Source organism: Prinia subflava, chromosome 4, assembly GCF_021018805.1.
Source record: "Prinia subflava isolate CZ2003 ecotype Zambia chromosome 4, Cam_Psub_1.2, whole genome shotgun sequence".
In the NCBI taxonomy this organism is placed as follows: Eukaryota; Metazoa; Chordata; class Aves; order Passeriformes; family Cisticolidae; genus Prinia; species Prinia subflava.
In genome coordinates this window covers 52,834,304-52,850,997 of record NC_086250.1, presented here as the reverse complement: position 1 = coordinate 52,850,997, position 16,694 = coordinate 52,834,304, and positions in this window count along the sequence as shown.

Here is a 16,694-nt window from a genome sequence, read left to right as displayed (position 1 = left end):
AGATTGCTGGCTCTCTCAACTGCCTCTTGAATGTCAGGTAGTTCAAAATGCTGTGAATCATGTTTCCAAACGCTCTTATGTGGCTGACAAACGACAAACGTGGACTTTACAAGTACAATTTCAGCCTGTAGATTACCTAGCTGTTTCAGGAAACATTATTCTCAACTCACTGGCTGTGGTCGAAGCTGGGAAGATTTGCTATTTGGAGAACCTGGGAGAAGGTCACTCAGCTTGAGAGAATTTGTGCCACATGACTTTGCTCAGCAGAAGGCTGGGCTGTCATGGCCCTGAATTCAAATTACCTCTATTATAACTTATCTTGATCCTCTCAAAATTCACACTGACTGAAAAGTCTCACTGGCTAAAGTCCCTTACCCTTGTCCCATTCTGTCAGGCATGGGGACATCACGGCTCTCAGCTCTCTCACTAGTGCCATCACTGAACAAAACACACCACCACAGTCCTCAGGCTCTGAAACTCATCCCCTGAGGCACACTACTGTGCGTCCCCATCGCTGCAGCACAGGACATGCTCGCCTGGGACTAAGCCAGCACAAACTCCCTGAAAAATGACCCGCTGGTCACCGCCTCAACCCGCCAAGGAGGGGTCATAAAAACAGATTCTCTCAGGCCATTCACTCCCCAGCCTCAGGAGTGACAAAGCACTAAAAGCTAATGTGCAAGACAGCCTTCTCTCATCTCTCTCCCTAGCACAGAAGACCAAACTCAAGAGCAGTAGCACAGCCTCTCTGCCCAAACAGATGTGCCAGGGGCTGGCTTCAGCCAGCTGCACCCACCTCTCTAGGCAGGACAACAACGCTGAGAGTTCTGAGATGAGACTTTGTTCAGCTCTGAGAATCATTCTCAAAAGCAACTACTAGAAGACCTAGCAGTGAAGCAGGGGACCACTCCAGCTGGAGATGTCAGCTAGAGCCCTCTCAGCACCACTTACTCAAATGCAGCTAGCATGGCACTAATAACTATTTTCATGTAATTTTAAATCTAGTTTCTTTTTCTCTTCTCTTTCTTTTTTTTTTTTTTTTTCTTTTTTCTTTTTTTTTTTTTTTTTTGTTCTAACTAAACTTTACAAATTAAACAACTATACCTTTTACAAATTATAAAACACTCTTTAAATCAACTAACTCTTAAATCTAACATAAGTACGTCTCAACAAAAATCTACAACCTTCATTAACTTTATAAACTCTATATGTGTGGTAACTCACTAAAAAATCATTACTAATTAAACTCCTTAACATTTAAGTATAGACTTAAACTTAACTTAAACTTATCAGGGCCCAATTCCTAAAAACAAGCTTTAAAACTATATGTTTAACAATAATTAACTCAAACTCAAATTAATTCACACAAAAATTAATTTTAACAACATCAAAATGTAGAAACAACTCATCCTTACACAGAGTTAATAACTCTAGCTAAGAACTCATTTCTATTTCATTTTTTGCTCTATCTTTTTCATGATAGGATGTATCTTTTTCACATTGTATTTCTCACACAGTGATGGATTCTTTCACAACAGAGGGACAGATGACTATTTTCCCTTCTTTTTCTGGTGTTTTTCTTGCAATGTCCACTTGTTGCATGTTTTCACTTTCTCTGTTTAACAATCTTTAAAGCTTCCTGGGTAATAGCACGACACAGGGTCGAGTTACAGTGCTTGCTTATCTTCAAAGACGACACTGACATGCCTCTGCACTCAGCGAAGGGGGGGGGGTAAGAAGATTTCAGAGCCCAGTCCGTCGGCTAGTGCAGTTGATTGGCAGACTGCGGGGGCATAGGAGCCTCTAATTGAGCTGACGGTGTGCTGGCATTCTCATTAGTAGACATCTTGTTTATTATGTTTTTGAGCGGGACAGAGAGAAAAAAAAAAAAAAAAAAAAACGGCTCAGCCAGGAACACTGCCGGTCGCTCCGCTGCTGCTGCCGCCCTGAGATCCGCCTCCTTGCTGCATCACTTGTGCCCTCCTTGTTCCGCCTTCGGCCCCTCTTGCCTTCTCATCTTTCGCACCGCCTCCCGGGTCTGGCAGCTGAGTAACTTCTTGTTTGTTTTCATTCGGCCCGAGAGGTGCAGGGAGCATTTCCTGCCTTTTCCCTGCACGGACAGCCAGAGACGAACAAAGGGAGGGCCAAAGCGAAGCTGCATTCTCACTCTCGAAATGCGTGGAATGCATGGAATCTCCACTGAAGCGTCTGGCTACCTTAGATTTTTCCTGTTGTTCCTTTTTCTTGGAGAGGGAAGCAGAGGGACAGGGAATCTGTTTTTCTCCGGCTAAAATTACGGTTTTGCTCTTTTCTGTGAATGTTTGCAAGGTATTTATTGCTTTTTCCCAAATTACACTTAACTCTGAACGTCTCTTTGCTCTTTTTCCGGGTAAAACTACAACGTCCCATAGCAATCTGCCTTTCTCTTTCCGTCCTGCTTCTCTGCAAAGAGATGCTGGCCGCTTTCGCTTTTGTTCTTTCTGAATCCATAGGATTACGTGATTTCTATCAGAGTCTTTGATATTTTCGCCTCTTTTCGAGACAATGGACGCTACAAGCTGCATGGCAGCCAAAAGGTACCGGTCCATAATTGAATCCCTTCGCGTCTGCCGCTCTTACCTTCTCTCTGCTGACAGTAGGTGGTACTGTCGCCTTTTCTGATCAATCCAATCGACAGACGCTCCCCAGCCTGCCTCGGGAATTCCAGACTGTAGTTCGCAAGCGACACACACACGTCCAAAATCAAGCGAGGACTTCCAGCATTTAAGCTAATTAATTAACAGCATTGAAGCTAAATAATCCACAGCATTGAAGCTAAATTATCCACAGCATTTAAGCTAAATAATCACACAGCATCGAAGCTTTATATTTCATTAAAATCCAGGGCTCTGTCTCTATTCAGGCGCCACATGACGTGGAACCCTGGAAAGACTGGGGACTAGAATAACGTGCATCCACACCAATATGGTTCTAAGCACGTAATCCGATTTATTCTGTGAGATGGTGGGTTAAATACAGACAGAATAGTTTACAAGAACAGGTGCATTCTGATAGGCAGTGAGAATACAGAAATATGTAAACTATTGCAGTTTAAGGTAGCCACCGTGTCTTCCCAGTAACTGTTCTATGCTAGTAACTGTTCTATCTTAATACATTCCTAGTAGCAGATAAGTTTATCATTCAGTACGTATGCTGAACGTACTGAGGCCTGCTAGACCAGGCCTGAGGCCTGGTCTGAGGCCTAGTTTGAGGCCCAGGTGTGGATAGCTCTACCTTATGATACAAGCTATCCTCCTACAAAAGGTAAATGCTGTAACAGCCATATAATGTGGCAACAGCTCCTCTGGCTTCCTATGTACATTGCAGTCTCAAACACTATGTTCATTCATCCTGATTCAATTTTACATCATTGCCTTATATTGGGTTGCTCTAATGCTGTTTACTCATTCACTGTTGATCTCACACCACTCTTCTGCTTCAAGTTGCAACTGAAGAACCCCCTGGACAGGGGACTTGTTGCATTTTCACATTTCAAACCTACAGAGCACACACGAAACAGAGGCAAAGCACAACAATGTTCATACATTCCTTTAGTCACATATACTCTCACGTTTATGGCCATTCTCCAAGAAAATCCTCTAACTCACCATGCTAGATCACAGAGTACTCTCAAGGTAGGTCATTGTCCAGCAGAACAGCATCTTACATGGACAAAGCTGGAGAATATGGAGCTAAAGACCAGTAGCTATTAGCAGGCTCCAAGCGCTATCTGTGATAACACAAAACAATGGGGAATTTATCCTGTCTAGGTAAACTCTGTTGTTCTAAAGTCAGCAAATATTTTCATGCATAAAGCCCAGCTGGACTGAAAAAAAAAAATTGTTTCCATGCAGTTCCAGCCAAATCCAAACTGCCTGGCTACTTGCAGCTGACCTGTTCTATTATGCCCAGCCTTTGGAAGATATTTTGAGTGGGCAGATCATGACGTATGGACAAGACATTGCAGGAGACTATCAAACACTTCTTGGTAATAGAAAAGAGGACACTATGGCTCTTGTTGGCCAAACCCAGCTACGATCATCTCCTGTAGCTATTTCCAGTTGATTAACTGGAATTGTTGAAGACTTTGTGAACAAACTGCTTCACAAGTTACAGGCTGGTTTAATGTCATGGACCCCAAAGAGAGAAAAACCATCCTGATATTTTGAAGCATTTTTCACTTGAAGACAGAACATCAGCTCTGGGGAATTTAGAAATTGCCAGGTGAAACAGACAAATTGATTTCCAGAAAAGGTTTTTGAGCAAGAGCGGTTCGATTTGTCAAATTTGATATTTCTCTCTATTGACAGAGAAAATTTCAGGTGTAGTAGCACAAAGCAAAGTTCCTCAAGTAATGTTTGCATGCATGTCTCAAGAATAAAAGAATTTTGTTGTTACTCTGTTATGTCTGACATATATCTGCACAGCAGGGCCAAGCATGCAAGTTAGTGCTGAGAATGTGAGTCAGAAGCAATTGTATAAAAGATTGCAAGTAATTTCTTGTCCTGTTTGTGCCACAAATTATCCACACTTCTATGATTTTGTGAATATCAATTTCAAATCTCTGCCCACACATTCAAGTAATCCAAGATCATACTCCTGTCACTGCTTTGGCCAGTACTAAAAGATTTTGTCCTCTGAAGCATCACCATATATATTTTGTTCTGCTAAGCAACATATTTGCTTTGTCTTTGTTCAGAGCCTGCTATTGTTTTTCAGAAAAACCCAATGCAGTTTTTAAAAACCTGATCACTTCATGCAAGAGATTAAATCAGTACAGAAAAACATGAAAAAATTCCATCTCTGAATATTTTTACGTCATATCATGACATTTTACTGTGAATAGGCTGTATCATTTGACAAAGTACACTGATGTGGACAAAACTTAATTCCAGTTTAGAATTCCATACAGTCCCAATTGGTTTATATATTTGTACTCTTATTCACCCTCTTTTCCTTTATGTCATGGTTTTAATCCGAGCTGGGGATGCAGTGATGCCTGTGCTGTGTGCAGCCTCAGCTGAAGTTTGCCCTCCCTGTGGAACAGCCTGACTTGGAGCTCAGAAATAGCTTTGTCAAGGGATGGGGCTTAGCCTTGGGGGCCTTTGTCAGTTCAGTGGCTGTTCCAGTTTTGCTAAGCTAAATTCACCAGGTTGTGTGGCCTAGAGCACCCTGAAGATCTGCTCATATCCTTAGAGCATCCCAGTGCACAGTTCAGCCACATCATGAGGCTTGAAGGATCGGGAGGAGAACATGTCCCAAATCCCAATTCTCTCATTTTATTTTACGATGAAAACTCTGCTGAATTCTGTTTCAATGGCATTTTCTCCTTCCCCTGCAGTGAAATGGGGAGGAGAATCAAAAGTAAAACTTGTAGCTTGAGATAAAAACAGTTCAATTATAAAAACAAAGTAAAATACAATAATAATAGCAAATAATAATAATAATGACAATAAAAGGGGAAAGAACTACAACAACAAAAGATTTATGCACAATAAAATTACTCCACCCACTGACTGATGCCAGACCCCATTCCTGAACCTAGATCAACTCCACTTCCAGGTAACTCCCCCAGTTTATATATTGGGCATGACATTCTATGGTGTGGAACATCCCTTCAGCCAGTGTTGTCCACACTGTTCTCCTTCCAAGTCCAAACTACAGCACTGTGTCAGCTAGTGAGGAGAATTAATTGAAACTAGGGCATTCTAGTAATTTACACAATTTTACTTCTTTTAACTTTGTGTCATCTGTTAAAAGATGGTAAAAAACAATTCCATTAAAATAATAGGAATCGTGTGAAAAGGAAGAAGGAGAGACAACTGTTAATATTCATGTTTTCCTGGTTAACTGACATACACATTCTAACAGCTTAATACCCTGCTTTTCTCTGCAATAGGGAAAAAATAGCAAAAAAAAAATTAAGTGGAAAACTTCTTTGCTAACACAACTTTAAAAGCATGACAATATTTAAGGAATGCAGTACTTAAGTTGTTTATCCAGCCAGCAAAAGAAGTGGGGTTTTTTGCTCAGCCAAGTGTTTAAAGGTTCTATCCTCATCATTTTTATAACTCACACTCTAATGGCTTGTGAATCTGAACAAAATACCTTCTCAAGGGGAGCCCTGAGTTTCCCTAGACCAGTGAGAATTTTCAAACATAAATCTTCGTTGAACAGAAAACTCTCAGATGTTGTTAGATAGCTTTTAATGAAAACCTCCCGCTAGCTTCCAAGCCTCATTCTTTTGTTCAGATTCAAAAATATATTGCACTATTTCTAAATTAGTCACACTTGAAGCAATCTCCAGGGGTTTCCTTGCAGGTCTCTCAGGTTGCATCACAGAAATGTTGACTTTATGAACAGTGAATGGATTGGAGAAACTGACAAATTTGTCAAGCCTGAACTGGAACATAAAGACAGCTTGTTTGATGCATTGAATCATGTGAAAACTACTTCCAAGGAGCCACTTGACAAGCTGTCAGGACAGTGGCTGGACAAGCCCCAGGTAGCGTTACTCAGGACTGGAACAGTGACCACAGTGAGGAAACGTCATTTCATCTCTGTATTCCACTTCTTGAGAACTGGTTGTCATATGATAAGAAATATTCTTTCTGTCAGATTGATTTTATGTGCTAGGGCTCTACAAACTGGCTGATTTAAAAGGTGCATATTCCCTAGGTGTAACTTCAGGCACAAAAACCAAACTAGGCAGGTTCCTCTTTTCTCAGCCATTGGGGACAGGCTCTTCCAGAGACTCCTTCAGAGATCACAGGTGAGGTTCCTTCCATGAGTTCATGGAAGTGGCTCATCTCCTGGGCTCTTCTCAGCCCACTTCTCCAGCCAGTTGAGGTCTTCCTGAAGAGTAAGTAGCACAGCAATCAGCTGTTCCTCCCAGTTTTGCATCATATTCAAACTTGCTGAGGCTGCACTCTATCCCCTTGTCCAGGCCACGAACAAAAATGTTTTGAGCAAAAATATATCAACTGCTGGTTCATTCCACTAACAAGTGTCCTCCTGCAGAACTTTGCCCTGATGACCACAGTTGGAATAGTCAAGAGAGGAATGTGATTTCTACTCGCTCAGACCAATTTTTGTTTTTCCAAAATTTCCAATTTTTGTTTTCCCTTTTCTTACAGTTAGAAAAGACAATGGCAGTTACTTATTCTTCCTTTCTGAGGATGTTTCTCTTCTTTGTGAAAAATTGTGAACAATTTCCAGTAGTATTTTTAAAAAGTGTAATTAATAATTCACTGATTTAAAGGAAAAGTATTGTGTGAGAGGCAGGGCCCCACCTGATAAGCTCTGATGTTTCACAACACCTACTGTCATCCTTTGGCTTTCATAAGAGCCTTATAAAATTTTAAAACCTACTGTAGGAATATTCCTCTTTAGTTATCAATAAACTTAAAGGGCTAATTTTCAGCCTCTACTTTGTTTTAGAGCTCTTAATCATCTTAGTTTATTCCCTAAGGGATATTGTATAGTTTACAATAAGTTTTAGATGTCTGGTCAGATAGTAAAATGTTAATTGTATCTTTTATTTGGTTTATAACCTTTTTTTCTTTTTCTGTTGCTTTGTTACCTTGTTTTCCATTTCAGTTCTTCATAACAACTTTCTCTGATTTTCTATGTAGAAATGCCTATGACAGTTAAATAATTCATATAAGGATTGTTCATGACTTTCCATAAATATCCATTAATCTCTGCAATGTCACTCTATATAGAGAGTCCACATCAATTCTCAGATCACTACATGCAACACCTGTTGCTACCAGTGGAAGCTGTGCTCTGTCATACATTATCATTTGAGGTGGTACTGGCAAAATTTCCATTTTATCAGTGCAATCAACAAACACTTCCAGAACAATCTGATTCCTGAAATGAATGTAAGAAAGGAATATTTTTAATATTCTGAGTAGTGTATTACTTTCTTTTGCAAGCACATCATGTGGGAAATCACTCTGCATTTCAGTGGTTATTAAGTTTAAAGTAAGATTATGGTAGCAAATAGACTACCTATCAATCAATGCCTTGCTGTCATCTTGCCTACGAACTTCATGATTGCTATCTCTGAATCTTTTTTTACCTGTGAGATGTGCCAAACTGCATTGCCCTAAGACAACTCTGTAGAAAGAAAGTCTTTTCCATAGAGGCCAGAGACCCTGGCTAAAGATTTTCATTTCCTCTTCTGATCCCAAGAATTTCATGAAACTGCTATGAAGAATGATGGTGAGAAAAAAGGCAGAGTAGGTAGTGATGGCATTTTCAAGAGTTTAAGAGATATACAAAATAATTATCCTCAATCACTACTGCAATTCCTTTTTGCTTTTTTTATTTCTGTTTATGATTTCTATCATCATTTAAAAAAATATACTAGCCGTGAGATATTTGAATCTTCTGAAATTGCAATTGCCTATTTTTCCAATGGAGGTAATATCGAACATTCTTTATTATGATTTTTTTAATACATTGTTCCTCACAATTCATGCCTTTTGACTTTTTCTCCCTCTTGACTTTTTATCACAAGTGGACACTGGCTTCTGTCAGACCAACAAGAAAATGGACAGATAACTCAGTAAGAAATTGGACTGCTGACCATGGCAAAACTTAATTTGCTGCTGTGTTAAAACTACCTCTCATCAAGCTGACCTTATTACATTGCTGGCCTTCTCTTGTGCTAGTTGAAAGCACTTACTGTCAGTGGCTGGCGTTCTCCTCAGGACAATGCAATGTTAGTTTCTGATAACTCTTCTACTTGCTAGAGTAATAAAACTAATAAATAAGAATAAAATTTGCCCATCCTGAAAGAAATTTATAATTGGATGTCAATACAAATGAATTTATCATTGTCAATGCATAGCAATGTCTGTCTAAGTCAGACTAATAGCTAAAAATACACAGTTTATATATTATTTGTTTAAATTAAAAGCTGTGAGGGAGGTTGAGAAGAAAGGAATTATTAAAGCTGATGAGAGCATGCAGAATTTCAGATTTCTGATGAATGTATTGAGTTCTCAAAGAGGACAAGGGGATATGGATTTTCTCTTTGAAAATGCAATGTGGATTAAACCTATGCTGGTATGGCAAGGTTTTGGGGGTGAGTAGTAGCAGGGGTGGCCTCTGTGGAAGAAGGTCAGAGATTGTCCTGCACTGGACACTCAGTGTCATTTCCGGATAGCTCTCCATCCATCATAGGCCAAAGACAATCCCATCACTGAATTTGGTGTTGCCTCTGCAAAAATGTTTTTATGAAAAATGGAAACTCTTGAAAGAGGAGGAGGGAACATGGAGACAATGAGGGAACAGAGATAGGTGGAGGGAACCTGAGGGAAACAGCAAGAGAATACCGAGTTCAGAGAGGCTGGAGCTGTTCCATGGCAGAGCATATATTCCCAAAGGCACAGAGCCTTTGGAAGGCCCATGACAAAGCAGAGGAAAAAGGCAAAGAAAGAGCATCAAAAGGAACCACTATGTCCTCACTTGCAAACACTGCCACTCCTCCACTACTGGATTCCTTGCCTCTTTGAAAGTAGTGAATGCAACCTGCAGCTGTAAGGAGTTGGGATGTGAGAGGTGCCCGACGTGAAGCTTGGGAAAAGAAGCGGTGTATTTTCCTTAAATGTTTTAATGATTTTTTCTTGTTTTGTTTTTGTTTCTCAATACCTGAAGGAGTAATTAAGCATTTATATTAATTTGCAATAAATAATTTGCCCAGTTTGAGTCTACTCTGCCTGCCACAGCAATTGTGACCTCCTTTATCTTGAAACACCAGCTAGCTGCTTCTGTTCTGTTTGCTCTTCAGCCATGCTGAGGGTGAGAAGAGTGAGAAGGAGCTGTGTGAGTGCTTGGCTACCAGCCAGGATCAGTCCACCACAGACCTTTTTAGTAATTATCTTTTGCATAATGTTGCTGACCTCCTCAGTAGTCCCCCTTCTTAAATAACAATGAACCTTATTTATAGTAATCTACCTACCAACAGAGAAGCTAAAACCTGCCATCCTCACTGCTGTAGATGCTTCAGAGATAGCTTCACATTTGAGATGATATATTCAGATGTGTAGGGTTTGATCAATTACAAAGTTCTGCAAACTGAATGACACAAAAGATTTGCATGAAAATAGCAAAGAAATACTCATATTCACCAGGTTGAGATAAATGTGATCTACATGACTCTTCCCAATGTCTTCTTGGAAAAGTGTCCTGTTTCCTTAGAAAACACTATCTTGGACATCCTCTCTATCGTTATAAATAATAAAAATAATGAGTATATGCAAATAATTTGACCATCTTATTTAAGAAAATACTATTTCTATTAGCAGAAGCTGTAAGCTCTATAATTTGGTGTGGTATTGTGTTCCTTCATGCTTGACTGCTTTTTTTAAAATGCACAAGTCAGTATCAGGAAGCTCTATCTATATTCAATGTCACAATGCAGCATCCAACTGCAATTTTTCAAAATAACTGATGCTTGGTTGAGCACCTAGTCTTAGTCAATTCAGTTGAATGCAATTGCAATTATGATCTATCAGAAAATGCTGTTTACAATGCTTATTTCTTTTTGCTACTAATCAAACTATCAAAGAAATTTTAAAATTTATTTTTGGAACTTCTTAGCATTTTGTAGATTTTATGTTATCTAAAAAATGACAGATAAACTAATAACATTAAAACACACAAACCACAAAAGTGAATGACATTGTCAATATACAAAAAAAGAACAAAGAACTAATGTAGTATGAAAATGGGGCAATGAACAATCAAGCAAGATTGTTTAAAATAAAACTAAATGGCAGCTCTTAAGTTCATATCAATCACATCCAATCAAATACAATGAACATATACTAAGTCACAAAAAAGCAACAAATTGTAAATATTTCACAGTCTCTATATGAACAGATTTCCATCCTTGTCTAGTGATTACTCTGAGTTCACATAAAAGAGCTGAGAATACTAATTGAGAATAATACAGCATAAATAAATAAATAAATTTAAAGTAAGGAAAGGTTTAAAGCCAAATCTTATAAAATCATAGAAGAATAGAGTTAAAACAACCTTCAGAAGGTATCTTACCTATCTATCCATCTTCTCTGAGACAAATCATCTAGCTAAACTAAATATTTTATTAACCCAGCTAAAAAAATCCATGCAGTAATGCAGATCTCAGAAAAATTATTTCATGCCTCAGCATTAGTTCCATGCCTCACTTTTTTTTTTTTTTTGGTCAGAAAGTCTGTCCTATTTTCAAGTACAAATTATTCATTACAGAATTTAAGGTTATTACTTCTCCTCTGTACCATGGACACACACACACACACACACACACAAATATTCCTTTTCTAGAAAAATACTTCTCTTTTTATATGCACTCTTTTTTAATGACTCCACATTCGAAAAAAGTTAGGCTAAATAACCCCAACTCTTTCCATCCATCTTCAGTGGTCGTATTCCCTAAGACTTTCCTCATTCACACTGCTGTCCTTCAGAGTGCCTCCAGATCTATGGTGGGTTTTTTTCTTCAAGTTTTATAACAGAAATGTGACATATTACTTTAGATTATCAGAATTCCTGAACATGAAGGTTAATTTATGCACCTTACAGGTTATTTGTGTATTTTTTTTTTTTTAGAATAGAATGAAATATCTGACTCACTTGTGATTCATTCTTTTCTTCTCTGAAAAACTTCCACTTAGCCCACTTTTTCTCCTTGTGTATTTACACTGTGACTATTTTTGGTTAAGTGTAGAATCTTTTGTTTGTCCCTTTTGACTGCTTCTTACTTTTTAACCATTTTCTTCAATTCAACTAAATACTTTTGTAGGAAAATGAAGAATCGACATTATCAATAGGTGCCATTATTTAACAGTCTTCCATTTACCTTACTTCCTAGGTGTGCTGTAGTTTACAGAGTAGGGCAACAAGACCATTGCCAAGGTTGTAAGAACATACCAGCACGTTCTCATAATTCTGAACATCTGCCCTGAGATTTCTGTGGAAATTGAGCTCATGCAGTACCTCTTAAGAGCTCAGCAGTCTGTTACATAAGGTCTTGACACACCTGAAAAATCTGATTTCCACAAGATTCCATGTGGCTTTAAGTCTCATTGAAGTCCACAAGGATATAAAACATCAAGTGCAACACAGCTGCTCTCTAAAAAATGTGAGCAGTAGTGAATGAAATCACAAGCACTCTTGAGTTATGCTGTTCTGGTTTATTTTTTGCAGTAGCTGGGAAAGGGCATTGCTGGGACAGATGGTGGTGTATATTCTATATCTGCTCATGTCATTGCTGGGAGCAAGGGAAAGGGACTATCTTCCAAGGAGAAGAGGTTTCTGCTACTCAAAAAAATAGTAGCAGAGGGAACTTGCTGGTATTGTCTGTTACTGTGGTTTTTTTCTCCATGTGAATAGTTTCTTTTGTTGTAGTTTCTGTCATTAGTGTTGCTGCTGTTACTGTTCATTTTTTTGTTTCATTGCTGTTTCCAGTAAATTGTTCTTACCACAACTTGTGTCTTTTGACTTTTGTGTCTGCAATTCTCTTCTCCATCCCACTGCAGAGGAGAGAAAGGGGAAAATGGCAGAGTGAGAGAGAGTGAAGCATGGTTTGGAGAGTCTTGGTGGGGGCACTGAATTGGGGAGTACCATTCCTAAGCCATGGCATATACAAATTCTAGAAGTAAAGATGAGTGCAAACTCATCACTAAACTGTTAGACAATAACACCGAGGTCAGTTTTTCTTGTGCTTCCCTATTATTCAGTTGCTAAGGGAGACTTCCATTTTTCAAAAATACCCCGGCATGTTTTGCCTCACTTTGAATATTTTGGCTGTTTCCAAATGTAAAATAAGGCTTATGTTTACCATGTTTTGGAAAATGCTGTTTCTGTTTTTCTGTAACAAGGAAGCTTTAAAAAATAATCATCTAACTCAAGAAAATAGCCAAAAATGTTAAAGACAAACATCTTCCAAGTTACAAACTTCTTCAATAAGATGGTCTGTTATTCCTGGTAGAGCAACTTCTGTTCAGTTTTTCATAGAACACTGAAGCCAAAAAGGTTGAGAGTATCTGAGACCAAATTAGCTTCAGGGTACTGAAAAGCACTTAAGACCCTTTGAGTTAAAACCTGAATTAAGGATGTCTTAGAAAACATTCAGAATATCTCAGGATAGATGTGAATATGACTAGGGTGTCTACATAAAGTCATTCTGTTTATGTCACAAGTTTTTCCTCCTTTGTTTTAATTTTAATTTCATTTTCCTTTTACTTTTATTTTACTGAAAGCCAAAAGAAATATATCATTAAAAATACGTCGATGCAAAGCTGAATTGAGAATTAAATGTGAACATTGGAAAAACAGGGGAAAAAAAACCCTGGAAAAATCTCGCTGTAGTCAATGAAGACAGAATTATCAGAATTGAGCCCTAATAGCTAAAGGATTTTCAAGAAAGAGAATAAATGAGTTTGGCGCTTTGGGGGGTATTTTATATATCCCAAAAGGTCCATATTTTAATAAATTATAATTCATTTTATGTACAGAAGGTTTCTCCAGAAGTCTGGAAAACTGGCATCATCATCACCCAAATGAAAAATAATAGGAATAGGCTTCCCAGGAACACCTCTTCCCAAGTCTCCTTCAGCTTCTTGATGTATTGTTTTTGGTTTCAACGTAAGCAGCTCACTAAATATTTAATTAAATCCAATTCTAATTTTCTTGGTGTATTTTCACTACAGACTTGGTGGGGTGAAAATGGACTCTTTTGTTCACCACTACATTGTTAAACACGATGATTTCAGTTCATGATGGCACTTACAGATTTTCACAGTGAGGAAAGTGATGCCTCTGATAATAACCATAGTTAGACTCTCATTCTTGAAATGGAAGAACTTGAATTTCCCAGGTAAACTGGTTCATAAAGAAATCTATTTAAAGAATATTTTCCAAAGAAAAAACCCTCATATTTTAGTACATCATAGAAAAGAAATTGCTTCAGTTATTGAAAATAACAGAAGAAGAAACACTTTACTGTTTCACAAGTAATACACAAATATCTTTTATAGAAATAGTTCCCCTTATGGCACTCACACAATTGCACCCTTTAATCAGCTCTTTTAGTGAGTTTTTTGAAAATATATTCCTGGATTCCTGCCCACTGTTGTCTACAATTGATGCACATAACCAAAATTCCCATGCAATGAATGGATATACAAACAAATGCTCCGACATCAAAAGATTAAACACTCCAGTGATGCCACTTTGTTTTTAATTACCTTGTAGTTATAGATGTTCTGCTCTTCTCATGAAATATCTTAATACATCCCTGGTTTTATTTCTGTTTCCAACAAAAGAAAAAATCCAGTGCTTCTGAAGTGTAGGGGTTTCTCTTTGTTATCTTACTCCCAGGATATGTGTCACACCAACACATCAACTCTTTGGGAAATGATATAAATCAGATTTATTTTTTGCAGAAGCCTTCTTAGACAGTGTAAGCTTATAAACATCAATGAAAGAAGAACAAACTTCTATAGCTAGTCAGACAGCTGAGGCTTTAGAATAAAGGCCAGTATTTCATCATTCTTAGAGCTAGTGAGTATTTCAACTGAAATAGAAAAAAGCTGCAAAGAGATAATAAATTTCCATCATTGATTTCTATAGAAGGCTTTTGGATAGATGCCTTATTAGTAGTAAAATACTATTGCTAAGAAAATTAGCTAAAAACACAACCACCAAACAAACATACTTAATGAGTGTATCAAATTCAGAAATGAAAAATGTCTCATTTTAAACAAACAAGCATATTTAATACCTGCAAACAGAAATCTAATCTACAGCATCTGTGATGATTCAATAAATAGGAAACCTTTGGAACCAATGAAAAGACTAACATTGAATTCAAACAACTTTATGCCAGCTTCCAAAATTTACACTAACTGCAATAACCCAATATATTCTCTTAGCATGTATCTTAATAATGCTCAAAACTCCAAAAATTTTTAAGTCACCAGTTGGCACAAGAATCCTTTGCAAGAGACTCCATGTATCACATACCACCTTCTTTTACATGCAGACTTGGAGATTTTCAGATATACTTTAGAGCTGCTGAACTACAGAATTACCACAAGCAGATGTGTTCTCAGGATCACGTCAGTGGAGACTTTTTTCATTCCCTTGCCTACATTCAGTCTCTTGCTCTTCCCTGGATCCTCTCCCGTTTCTTTTTCCATATCTTTTAGGTACAGAAGAAAATTGTCTCCTGCTCAAAATGAGAATTTTTTCACCCAATACTCCATTAGTGAGTTATTTAAAGCTGGCTTCTTCTGATCAGGGAGCCAGTCAAAAATCTGCTCAGTGATTGAGCTACTGAAATATAAGTAATAGTCTGTGAAAGTGTTCCATGCTATCATATAACTTATACATATCATAACCTATACAATTTGGTCTAATAAAAGATCTATCCTCCTCTGCAAATCTTGCTTCTTAAATTACCATAACATACTCATTACAGACTTATAAACATATGCTCTATTTATTTTTACACCCACATAAGTTATATCCATGTAAGTGAGCTTCAATCACACAGAACACTATTATAAGATAAACAACAAAGAATTACTCATTTTAGTACTTCATATATACTCCATTTCAAAATACTCTAATTCTGGTCTCTGCATTTCAGATTTCCCAGCAGTTACAAGTCATGGATGTGACTGTTCTCTACAGAAGGAAAATCCTTTAACCACAGTGCTTTGTAATGAGAAGCATGCTATAGCCATATGATTTCTTACTGAGGACTACACATTAACTATTTCTATAAAGATGCAATTAAAATTCATTCCTGGAAATAATCTAGAAATTCTTAAACATCTATACTGTAATAATTTCTGTAATTTTAATAAATCTGGATTTTTGACTTCCCTTAGCCTATCAATTTTAGCAAGCAACACATAATTTCAGATGTACTGCAAAGGATCTCTGCCTGAATTTGGCCAGTATCCATAAAAGTTCAAGTAAAAATCAAGTGCTATCATCAAAGCAAAGCAAAGTCAAAGGAGTAGAAAGGGCTTCATTTAGGCTGTGAAATGTCTCATGCTGAACTTGGAAAACATTATAACAAGGCAGCTGCTGATAAAAACAGCCTGTATTCCTATAAGACAATTCTTTTGCTACTGTTTACTAAGATATCTGAGGAAAATAAGATTAAAGAGATAGAATTTTCAATATTGCTTAAGGACTTGACTGACACTGCAATGTGTGTTTGGAAAAACATACTTGAAAAACTTGCCCAGTTTTTTTTTGGTTTTTAGGGGTTTTGGAGTTGGTTTTCTGGTCTTTTGTTCTTCTTTTTTTATAAAACCCATGAACTTGTGGCTAGTTTCTGAAACCCTTATCTACTTCTTGCTTTGTTAAAAGAACAGACTTCAGGAGTTCCTGTGACTGGGTATTGATTTAATATATAAGGCTCCTATTCCTGAAAGCTTTGATTCAATGTCTCACATTACATACAATTTTGATGCATAGGGGGACCTTTTGGTCTTGTTCAAGTGTGGGGAAAGTTTTTATTATTTTCAGTGAGATCAGAATTTCAGCTGCATTTGGGGATTTTCAAGGATTCCTAAACTGGTTAAGAGCACGTGTAACTTACTTGTGGACGCCATGCCAAA